Source organism: Cricetulus griseus, chromosome 3 (assembly GCF_003668045.3).
Source record: "Cricetulus griseus strain 17A/GY chromosome 3, alternate assembly CriGri-PICRH-1.0, whole genome shotgun sequence".
NCBI classification, from domain to species: Eukaryota; Metazoa; Chordata; class Mammalia; order Rodentia; family Cricetidae; genus Cricetulus; species Cricetulus griseus.
In genome coordinates, this window is record NC_048596.1 from 587,501 (window position 1) to 598,835 (window position 11,335).

Genomic DNA, 11,335 nt, shown 5'->3' on the forward strand with positions numbered 1-11,335 from the left:
TTCTAATTGTTAAATATGTCTGCCTAGGCAGGAGTAAATGTGACTAGGGACCTGGAAACTAGCTAGTGAGATATGGAAAAAAGAGGCTTTAAGGGAAGGGTCAGAAAAGACAGTAAGTAGGGCACATTTGATATTAAAGTGGAGGGGAGAAACTGGAGGTAAAAGAGTGCAGCAGAGAAATGGGGGGCAGGGAAATCAGAGGAAGAGTCAGGAGAATTAAAGATGACAAATATGTATGAATGTAGTAAGGAAACCGGTTGCTTTGTAAGTTCATTAAAGAATAAAAACGATCTTTTTTAAAATAAAGCAATTTCTCACGGAGGAACTTTCTTTTATAACTTACTACTTATTTTCTATATGCCTCATAGCTGATTTCTGTTGTTCCTGATTTCCTGTATTATTGTATTGTATTTACTTGATTTTTTTTGGTAATAAAATGCTTGAGTTTCTTTCTCATTCTCTTTGGGTATGTTCTAGGACCCTAATGTGTGATTGCTGATAACCCTAAAGTTATCAATCCTATGTTCAATTTATACCAGTTCACTTCAGTCATGCAAGGAAGCTCTGCTCCTTTACATCTCTATAAAATCCTGTCTCAATAAGATGGATGAGTAGGGGGCAGATGTGATAAAAATACAGTAGAGACACTGCTGTGCTTCCTGGTGCATGCGACTCCCTCAGCAGACAGATCAGAACAACCCAACCCTCATCAAAGTGGCTTCTTTCTACAGTAGAAGGTGGTCAGCATGCAGAGAGGAAGAGACTGGCATGCTCAGCTCTAAATAGGACATCTATATCACACCCCCAGTCCCAAGGCTCAGGGATCATCATGGAAGAAGGATACGAAGATTGTAAGAGCCAGAGGTGGTGCGTGGAACATCTGTAGTAAAACAGAATTTGATGACTACAACAGAGCTATGTCGAATACATAAACTCAGAGCAACCAGACTGCATGCACAAAACCTGCCCAAGATCAAGCCAGCCAAAACCCCAGAATGAAGTGGGTAGATGAAGCCTGTTCCCTTTCCCAAACCTGAGGAGCTACTGGCAAATTATGGCTGCTGGGAGAGGGAACGCCAGTTTTCTTTATGGATACAACCCTTGAGAGGCTGCTTGTAACCGTCATACCAAGTGGACTCTGGGTTAAGAAACCAGCATATGAAGAAGTTGGGAAGGAATAGCAGCATGGAGGGGGAGGGGAGACATGGGAGGGGAGGGAAGGGGGGATGAATTTGATCAAAATGTATAATATACATGTATGAAGTTCTCAAACAATAAAAAAGAAAAAAATAACAAGTATTGTTATTCTTTTGCTTAAATTAGAAAGAAGAGGTGCAAGATGAGACTAAGAGAATACATTAACCAGTTTATTATAGGCCGGACAGAGCAGAGAGAGAAATAGAAGAACAGAGCAGGACAGACAGTAAGAAGGAGGGAGAGAGAGGCAGAGAGAGCAAAGTAGGGAAGGTGGAACTTTTGAAGGGAAGACTGCGCATGTGCACTGAGGTTCCTCACACACACACACAGTCCTCACGAAGGCCATCGTGCCCGCCCGTCGTTAGGGGGCGGGGTCAGCCAGGTATATGTCCTAACATGTATCAACTTACTAAAAAAAATAGGAGTATCATGTTAAAATTCTATCTTTATATATTACATGACCCCAAACACTATTAACTGTTTTTAAGCCTATTGCTTTCTTACATTGTGTAGAAAATAAAACTTATGTCCCTGACTTTAATATATAGATCCTAAAAGGGAAAAAAGAGAAAATGGAAGAGGGAAAAGTGAAGTTACTCTGTAGCCCAGAATGACCTTGAACTCAGCTTGATCCTATCCAAACTAGCCATTACAACTGGTCTGTGACCTTTCCCCTGAAAACTGAACTCTATGCAATCAATTATAAAAATTTATAGTTTGTGTATAAGTGTTTTGACTGCATGAATGTATGTACCTCATGTGTGTAGTGGTGTCAGATCCTCTGGAGCTGTAGTTACAGATGGCTGTGAGCAGCCATGTGGGTGCTAGGAAGTGAACGCAGGTCCTCTGCAAGAGCAAGTGCTCTTAACTTCTGAGCCACCTCTCTAGCCCCAAACTCTTTAATGTAATAATGTAATAACTCTGGAAATCAAATTCTCCCCTTCCCCAGGGTTTTCTCTTTTGATTGATATCTTGGTTCCAAGGGTCATCTTGAGTCATAAATCTAGGTCTTCTCAGAGCTCTTCCATGCTTTTACCTTTTCTTGAGCATGTGTGGTTCCTTTCTAAGTTTCGCCAGACGTGTTTGCTTTTGAATGTCCTAGTCTCTCGTGCATGGGTACCAAAGGGGAAGCGAGGAAAATGAAGGGGAAACTATTGTCCCTTTAAGTTCCCTGGAAGTACCTTAGTCAGAGGGAGTGACTTGCGTCAGAGGAGGAGCTTGCATTAGACAACAATGGCTGTCTGCCCCTTTGTCTGCAGCTGTGTGACCAGAAGTGGTCCCTCAGCATCAGGACACAGATCTCCGAGACTTGAAAGATGGCTCCTATTTACCTGTGCTTACTCTCACAAACTATATACAGCTCACTCCTAAAATAAGTGAACAGCTGCCCTCCATCTTGCTGGGGTTCCCCACCGCGTTAGGCTACTGTAGCTACTGCACAGAGAACCAAGATGGATTAAATCAACTGTAATTTCAGCTAGAAGTGGCCGCAGAGATCCTAAATAGTTAGATCAGACAGCTTCTGTGTAAAAGGGTCTCTGGGTGGAGAATACAGACACACGTTACTTCTTAGTCTTTTATTTCCTAGAATTCTCCCCAGACTTATTTTTTAAGAACTCCAGTTATATTGGATTAGGCTTTACTTCACTGACCTCATTAAACCATAATCTCCCTCTAAAGATCCTGTTTCCAAATAAAGTTACAATTTGAAGAGTTGGGGATAGGCCTTGGCTTCTTGGAGAAAGGATTTGGGAGCTGTGGCTCAGCCACCTCGGGCCGGAAGTTCTGGCACCTCCAGCATGGGTGGCTAAAGAGACAGACTTAAGGGTGGACAGGAGCCTTCCATGTGAATACTGCTGCTGTTGAGCAAGAGCCCCCTTTAATCCTCCTGGAACTCACAGCTGGTATCACCTACTGGGTGATACCAGCTTGGCTGGAAGACAGCATGGGGTAGTGGAGAGATTTGGCCTGGGCAGCTGGGGACTATGGAGTCATGTGACTTTCCCGAGTCTGTTTCCAGGTCTGAAAAATGGAATAAAGCCTTTCTTTGACTTCAGGTCAGTTTTCAAGGGGTGAGAAGGAAAGGACTCAAGCTCTACTGTAGGGGTAAGAGAAGGTGCTGTGAGATATCTGAGTCTAGACCACAACAAGACCTTGCTAACTTCCAGGCTCCCTTCCCAGATATGAAGTACCCAGTCCCCAGGGCTACTTCTGGTTGTCTGTGGCCTCACCCCAACCACCCTACTCCAGTTACTGCAGACCCTCCTAGCTCTGCCTTGCTTCAGATGAGAGGCTAGATTTGCTTTGTGGTGTGTGAGTTTAGAGATGACCCTCCTTGTATAGAGGAGGTAAAACCCAATTTAACTCAAACAGATGTCCTCAAGTCAGCAGCACAAGTTCCATGTTTGACTTCTAAGGCTCTGGGATGTCTGCAGTCCAGTGATAATGGTTTTCCCATTAGGCTCAGCTTCCCAAGCCTTTTAGGTAGCAGTAGTGTCGCTGGAGTAAAGGTGTGCTTTTGTTCTTTGGTCTTTTTAAACAATGTTCCAAGCATACATAAGGAAAATGGCTTTGAAGCATTAACTTCAGTTGCTCAGATGCCTTTTTTTGGGGGGGAAGGGGGAGCTAGAGAAAACCTTGCGGTAACTTGGTGTCAAAACAATAACCACACAACAGTGTTGACAGTAGCTGAGGAGATTGGCAGTGTGCCAGAAAGCTAGGTGCTTTAGTAGCAGGAATGCCATTTAATTCTAAGAATGATCCCATAGAATAGAAACTATTATTATCCCTTTTGGGTCAGTGAGGAAACCAAGGCATAGAAAAGTAGCTGGGTAAACAGGAGCTCACCCTTAGGTCAGACCAAGGTAGGTTATAAATGACGTGGCTTTTTCTAGTCCATCTCAGAGACCCATGCATGCACCCGAGGGAAGGGGCACCCATCCCCTCACCAGGAGTCCACTCTCTTCATTGCTAACTCTTCCTACCATTAATGGCACAAATGATGGTATTAATCCTTTCATAAGGGCAGAGATTTTAACCTAGATATCTCTTAAAGTATTCTCCTCTCAACTCCAGATTGGAGTCTTGAGTTTTAACACACGAGCTTTTCAGACATACTCAAATCATACCAGAGAATTGGAAGGTGGAGCTCATCTCTGACCAGGTGGAGGTCCCTCCTCCCCACCTGTCCCTCTGACTGCATATGTCTGCTTCGTACACATTCATACACATTAAGGCAGGCATATCACCGCTCATATATTGGCCACCTTCATGAGCTCTGTGGTCTCTTTCATTGCTCCCCTCTCTGACCCTCCCCCAAGTCAGTGTTCCTGATCCCTCATGTTCCTTTCTTGCCCCTTCTAGAAACCAAATAGGAACCTTAGCACAAGCTTGCAAAGTGCCCTGCTTTGGTAGGCATTGCAGAGTTTCTGAGGTTTTTTTAGAGGGCTGCCTGGCACAGGTCTTCAAAGTAACAATACCAGCTTCTACACTTGTACCAGCCAGGGTCAGCTAGGGCACCCCCCTGTCCCCCACCATGTAGCCAGGGTTCCACTTGATGGGCTGAACCTTGCTTCTCTCTAGAAGAGCACACTGTTGTTTTCCCAGCTCAGTACTTAAATCTGCAACAGTTTGTGATGCTCCTGTGACCATCTGAAACTGAGATAAGAGGACATGCCCATAGAAAGGGGAGGTGCTTGGGTTTAAGATCTAGGGTGATTTCCTGGGAGGCCTGTGCCTCACTTGGATCATCAGTAGTTGGAGGTGGGGGCTCTCCATGTGCAGGAGGTGCGAGTGCCTGTGTATACCAGGGCAACCAGACCCGCAGTACAGTGCCCTGACCTTTGCTTCTCATTGCTGACCTTTCCAGGTTATTGGGCGCTGCTGCCAGAAGAGGCTGCAGCCTCAGAGCTGGAGCTTCAGGCCAGGACACATTGACTGAAGGGTGCCCCCTGGTGTCCATCACGCAGATCTTCAGGCTCCAGTAGGATTGACAAGGTCAGGGATTCACCTTTCCCAGACTTGGGATCCTCCTTTCCACGCTGAAATGGAAGGAGATACATAATGCTGGCAATGTATTGGAGCATGGTCTTCCTGCTCTTCAGTGTCTCCAACATGGAATCTTTGCTTAAGCCAAGGTCACAAAGATATGCTTCCACCCCACTTCCGGAAAACGTCTGTTTTACTTCTCAGGATTTATGCTTAAAAAGGAAAAAAATCAGAAATTTGTTTAAAGATAGATATTGAGAGTCTGGGGATGTAGCTCAGTCGATAGAAGGCTTGCTTAGCATGCCCGAGGCCCCAGCTTCCGTTTCCAGCCTTACATAAACCGGATGTAGCAGCACACGCCTGTAAAGCTACAACATTCCAACCTCTCCACAGTACTGCAGTTCTAATCAGTCACACGGCCTCTGCAGACGCAGCTTCCTTCCAGGAGTTCTCGTTCACACCAGCTTCCAAAATGTAGTTCCAGATGTTTCTCATTCTTTTTGTTCTGGTGTATTTACTCCTTTGTGGGGCTGGGGATTAGCTCAGTGGTAGACCGCAGGCTCAGCAGATATGAAGCCCTGGGTCAGTTCATAGAGCACACACCTGCATGTATGCACACGCACCCGCTGTATTAGTTGTGACAAGGTGTAGATGGTAGGGAAGCTCTTATCTAGTGGTGGACAAGGATCAGAAGTCCTGAGACAGGAGGTGGCCAGGGACAACCCCCAAGTTTCCCCTTAATGACCCATCTCTTCCAGCCAGGCTCTACCTCCTAAAGCTTCCAGAACTTGCCACTGTAGTGCCACCACCTGAGGACCAAGCTTCTGCACATAACCCATGGGGATGCATTTCAAATTCAAACCATTCAAAACCCTTTATAATGATTTTAATAATGAGGACTCCCAGGGAGACATGCTTATCATTGCTTTGGGAAGATCTTATTTTATCACTTTTGTGTCGGCAGATGGTGGATTACTTTAATCTTAGGGATAGGCTCATGAACAAATTCCAAGTCAACTTCTCAGGTGTAATTTATCTTCCAAGAGGTACAGATTTCACTATGAATAAAACAGCCTTCTGGAACATAAGTGGGCTAGTAAGAGAGGAGTCTTTTGAGTGCTCATGGGAGAAGTTTATGTTTTGTTTTGAGACAGGGTCCTGTGTAGCCTAGGTTGGCTTCATTCTTGCTGTATGGCCAAGGGTGATTGTGAGCTTCTTATTCTCCTTCATTTTTCACACTTCTGTAAGTTACCCTCATTGATGTTTCATAAGCAAGCCCAATCAACTCACTAGTTCTCAAAGTTGGACTTTGGTACGATTGTCCTTTGGTTTGGAACCCTCCTATAAAGAGGGGATAGATGTTTGTGTATGTATCCCCAGGGAAAGAGTTCCTGAAACAGCCATGCATTCTAGGCAAACACTCTCACTCCCAGCCTAGAACAAACTTGTAAAAGAACTTGCCTTCCATTTAGCTTAGAAGTATGGCAGATAGTCTCATAAATGCTGCTGAGTGGTAAGCTCGGGGATGTAATCCACACTTGTCTGTAAGTTTCTAGTCACAATTGCTGTAGGAATGCATTTTTGTGGATTGTCTTTCTGGAATAGCTAGACTTGGGCATTTGGTTTTGTTTGGACATCAACATTGTGTTCCTTGATGTGCAATGCTGGGGTCTTTAAGGTGAGGAAAACATTGTTGGTGCTTAGAAGAAGGGAAGCAGAAGCCTCCTCAAGTGATGATTTGTGTACTCCAGGGTCTCTGCACGGAAGAGTGACTGGACCGGCTCTCTGGGATCCATTCCTTTTATCCTTTGGTTTCTGAATCTGCATTTAAAAGCCCTTGACATGTTGGGGATGCCCACAGAAACAGCTGACCTGGGGATGTGGGGGTTCACAGACTCCAACTGACACCTTAGTTGGGAACTTCTCCATTTCTATTGTGGAAGCTAACCAGCTTGTGGACTTGATTTGGCATTTCTAGGAACAGATGCTGGCCCTAAGCAGGAGGGGAGGGTGCCAGGGTCGATAGTGCCAGGCTTGGCTGGCCTTCCCATGCTTCTAGTTTCCTCCCTCCTCCCCTCTCTGGGTTCTAACAGCTTTCTGGAGCATGAGGGCTTTGTTAGTTAGTTTTCTTGTTGCTGTAACAAAATACCCAACAAAAGCAGCTTAAGAAGGTGTGCTTTTGTGTACAGCTTGAGGGTACAGTCCATGATGGTGTGACAGGCATGGCAACAGGAGTACAAAAAGCTGATCACATTGTATCCGTAGTAAGAAGCAGAGAGAGGCATAGGCTGGCGCTCACTTAGCTTTCTTTTTATTCAGTTAATGACTCCAATCCATGGAAGGCTGTCCACATTTATGATGGGACTTCCCATCTCGATTAACCTACTCTAAAAACTCTCACAGACATGGCCAGAGATTTATTGCCATGGTGATTCTAGGTCCTGTCAAGATATTAACCATCACAAGAGCTTTACAGGAAATGCATACGTAAAGTGTGTTGTCTGATGGTTTTTGTCATATGTCAGCACCCATGCCATCATCACCTCACCAAGGTAATGAACTGATCACCCTAAAGCCCCAAAGTTTCTTTGTGCCCCCCCACTGACCTTCTCTCATCCTAGGCAACTATGGACATATAATTAGCTTGTATTCTCTAGACTTTTATGTGAATGGAATTTTCCACTCAGTACTCCACTTTGAACATGGACTGTGCTCTTTTTAAATCTTGGAGCCACTCCTCCCCTTCTTTCCTCTTCATACGGTCCCTGTCCCCAGAACAGCTGACATTCTTCCATCCCAGCAGTTCCTGGGAGAAATTTACTTAAAGCCAAGATGGAAGAACTTCCCACCACACACTCTGCTGTGTCCGTCCTCTGAACCCTTAGTCCTGTGCATGTCCAGTGTCTGTGTGACTGGCCCCAACCTCTGTACTCAGGGACAGGCTATGATAGGCACTTCCCCAGCAAATGCTCATGAAGCCCAGGGGGAGCCCAGGGGGAGCAACAAAGGCACCTGTGCTGGGATCATGAAAGCAGTCAGGACAAACCTGACTTCCTGGCCCTGTGAGTGCAGGCATTCCGGTTAAACCTTCTTCTCTTCCTTCTGCCTCCCTTCCCTTTTTCCTTCTCTCTTCTTTCCTTTCTCTCTTCCTCTCTCCTTCCTATTCTCCTTCACCTCCTCTCCTCACTCTGCCCCCTCTCTTGTTTCTTCCTCTTTTTCCTTCCTTGCTCTTTCTCTTCATCTTCTGCCCTTCTCCCCCCCCTCCCTTTTTTTTTGTTTTGTTTTTTGAGACAAGGTTTCTCTGTGGCTTTGCAGACTGTCCTGTCCTGGAACTAGCTCTTGTAGACCAGGCTGGTCTCGAATTCACAGAGATCCACCTGCCTCTGCTTCCCGAGTGCTGGGATTAAAGGCGTGGGCCATCAACAGTGCCAACTGCCAGGATATTGTGAAGTCTAAGAGAGGCCATGCATGCAAAGACTTTCCAGAGGCTCCCAATATGTAGGCAGTCCTTCATTAATGATGGTCAGACATTCTTGACCTACCAAGCATCAGGCAGTTCTGTTACCCAAAGCTGGCCTTAGGGGACACTCTCCTCTATCTTGTCAACAAGAACACACATGGTCACAAACTTCTTGATACCTCAGCAATTCTGAGAAGTAATGGTTGGGAGATCCAACACAGGAGATATTTTTGGTAGTGTTTGGATTTCATTAGCTGCCGGTAGTGCCAAGCCCTCAGATTTTCCTCTTGGGAAAAGGGCTGGGTTCATCCAGTGCAGAAGTTCCTTTATGTACAATGGCCCTGTAGAGCCTTGTGGAAGGTGGAACTCAGATAGGAAACTTCCAGCATGGGGTGGGTTTCCCACTAACCTGACATCAACAAAGCCCTAGGCCTCCAGGCTCTGGGGTTAGAGTTGGCCTAGGATGATACATATGGCCTTGGCCATCTGAAGGAGCCCTGAAAGCAAACTCAGGGGGTGTTGGCTCATGAGGAACTCACTGGGCCAGGCCTCAGTTGAGCTTGAACACAGTACGCAACTCTAAATATTATAGTCCTTACGTACGGTATCCCCGCTCCATCAAAGCTGTGCAGTACAGAACCCCCTGTCTGGCCTGTTGGATTATGGATTTGAGTTTTAAGGAACGGGCTCAGACCCTTAGAGACACTGAAGAAAGTAGTGAAGAGTGTAGAAAGAAGCCCGTGATCTGTGGGCAGAACAGAGGGCACAGAGCTCATCCCTCCCACCCGAGCTTAGTGCCTTGGGCCACATGAGGAATATTGGACATGCCTCTTTTCCTGCACGCTATCCCTGGGGATGCTGTGGACTGCACAGTGCTGAGTTGGTTAGGTAAAATAGTGCTTTCATTTTCATCCTTTGGAGCATTATTGAGGTGTGAGTTATAGGTCCTCTGACTATGGCTGTTGGGGTGAGGGGAATCTCAAACCCTCACATCTTTTTCAGGTTACCTGGAGCCCCTGAGGTCTGGGGACAGTAAGAGGGCACTATCCACACATGCACCATGTAGCCTTATGAATCTCAAGTGTTAGGAGATGATCCTGCAGGGAGACAAATGCATCCCAGAAGGCAAGGTCCTTTCCTTCTTGACTGCTGTACCCTCCCTTGCAGGACTTACTAAACTGTATTCAACAGGAACAAGTCCCACCAGAAGCTTTGTGGTCATGCTGATGGTGTGGGGTTGCTGCTTCTTTGTCTCTTGGTGGAACATTGGCCTGTCAAGGTCCTGACTAGTCCTACAAAGTAGAAGCCCACATAATTCCACTTAACTCATTGTTTCCCTGGCTATTTGACCATGGAACACCCATGGAATGGTATTTTTATTATTACCCTCATGTGTGTGCGTGTCTGCTCACGTGTGCATGTGCATGTGCGTGTGTGGTGTATTTGTGTGCAGGCACATCATGTTCACAGGCAGGCAAAGGTGAATTTTAAATATTGCTCACCTGGCTTTTGTTTGTTTTGAGAGAGAGTCTCTACATAGTCCTGACTGTCCTGGAACTCACAATGTAGACCAGGCTGGCCTCCAACTTACAGAAATCCTCCTGCCTCTGCCTCCTAAATGCTGGATTAAAGACATGCATTACCATTCCCAGCCCCACCTGTCTTTTTGAGGCAGGATCTCAACTCGGCCAAGCTGATCAGCCAGTGAACCTAAGGGATTTGCTTGTGTTTGCATCCTCAGTGCTGGGGTCCCCCGCTTTTACTTTGAGTTACTCCAGTTTGTATGGAACATCAGCTTGCACAGACTGACAGATGACTTCTAGCAAAAAAAAAAATCACCATCTGTGAATTTACCAAATTAAACCAGGAGTTCATAAACACATACTTACCAGACCGTGTCAGAGACCCCAGACACATGAACTTATCAAACCAGACTAACAGATGATAGAGCTCCTGGCCTAAGCTACACAAAAGGGAGACACACACTAGGACTCAGCATTGCGTATCAGCCGTCACTTTGCCATGGGCCCCTCTGGTTTATTTGTTGCAGCCTTTGTCTAGGGGATCACCAGTAATGACTTCCTAACTGTCCCTTAACTCAGTTCCGTTCTGGTTGCAGGCAGTTTGGGCTCAGGCTGTGCACATCTGGTATGTACTTGAAGAAACTGGGTCAAAGCCAGGGGTACCTCACACCTTCTTCCTAGAGCTGTGCATCTTCATTCGTTCACAGGAGCTGGGGGTCGGTGGTGGTGGTGGTGGCTGTAGTTAGTAGCCTCTGATAAGCTGGAAGGACACAGACATCTCTACAGAGACATGGGTGGCATGGTAATCGGAGTGGAGAGCTTAATTTGGGGTAGGGAGGAGGGTCTCTGATCCCAGCACAGTCACAGCTTGGCATTTAAAAGAATTCGGTCAAGCACTCTCTGTCCTATGACTGCCTTGGAAGTGACACTGTTTGCAGATTTGCGTTCTCTTTGCAGTTGTGTTCTGAAGGATAATAATTGTCACAGCAAGTAAGTCCTCAGGCTTTTACAGGAAACCAGCCTGCAAAGAAGAAACGTGCTCTTGGCAGCCTGATAAATTGGGAGTTTGTACATCTCTTGAACTTACTGACTTCAAGCACATCAGCTCTCACTGTGCTTTAACTCTGGGTGGAAAAGAAAACTGGAGTCAGGTTGGGGTGAGTCCAGG